General features: G+C 35.0%; 1 long non-coding RNA gene across 1 annotated transcript; it reads right to left on the bottom strand.

Annotated features, from left to right (window-relative positions):
• Window positions 1-201: 201 nt before the first annotated feature.
• Window positions 202-834, bottom strand: LOC119326726. The gene is made up of 2 exons (XR_005158135.1): window positions 729-834; window positions 202-632 (listed from the first exon to the last, which is right to left on the bottom strand). It is a non-coding gene; the product is annotated as an uncharacterized LOC119326726 (long non-coding RNA).
• Between the last annotated feature and the right edge of the window lie 221 nt (window positions 835-1,055).

Here is a 1,055-nt window from a genome sequence, read left to right on the forward strand (position 1 = left end):
ACAAAAAACACTGGCAAAGAGTAAAGTCATACAATAGCAAAGTTATGCCTAAGTAAGAAAAAAATATCGAAGCAATGAAAACAACAGTCAAATAAACTACAATAACGATCATATGCGCATCAAGCTTGACACCACAGGAATAACAATGTTCTTCAACATCAACGCCTTTAGAAAGGGAACGACGCTCATTCACCATCCACATGCAAGCCACATCACAATTAATACAAAAAACAAAAACATTTTTCAAGCATACAAATTTTTGTATCTACTTCATAATTTCAGATAATTCAAGAAGCAAGACCAAATTCATGACTCTTCATATGGCTTATGAGTGTACAAACTTGATACTACACCATTTGTGATTTCTTCACTTTATTTTCTTAATACACTATCCTATATTAGCTAATTGGTACCCATTTGTTCATTATCATGGATGGTTGGAGCCGGATCTATGCATAACGAGCACCGGCACCCCTCAAGAACACACATGCTAGATTTGGTTTGCCTTGTACGTTTCACACATTGTTTTTCACAAGTTTTGCTATCACATGGCTTTGTCAATGGGAGAATTTTGTGCACACATGTGTGGATCAGTTTCATGCTATCATCCATTGATGCCTCCACTACCACATCTGCAAAATTTCATGATAGAAAAGGGACGGTTACAAGAAGACCATTATTTGCTGGGAGAGATTCTGAACAAATGCATTACATGAACAAATGAGTACCTGATGCTAGCATGAGAAAGACCAGGGACAGAAGCAACATCTGGGTAGTCCTCATTTTAACTAGTGTTTGTGCTAAAGGAGCGAGTTGCAGATTGTTGTGTGATATGTAAGTTCTAAGAAAGAACAAAGGAAATGGCAAGCCTATTTTATAGTGTATCTACCACATTAAACTATGGATTTTGTGAGATTTGCCAAATTAATATCAACTATGTAAATTGCAATATAATTTTAATATAATTATTAATTTTATTTGGTGAGATGCACCAAATTAATAGTCATCTATTTATTTGATCTGGTGAGATGTAGCACATTAACAGTAATCAAGAA

The sequence above is a fragment of the Triticum dicoccoides genome, chromosome 6B (assembly GCF_002162155.2).
Source record: "Triticum dicoccoides isolate Atlit2015 ecotype Zavitan chromosome 6B, WEW_v2.0, whole genome shotgun sequence".
In the NCBI taxonomy this organism is placed as follows: Eukaryota; Viridiplantae; Streptophyta; class Magnoliopsida; order Poales; family Poaceae; genus Triticum; species Triticum dicoccoides.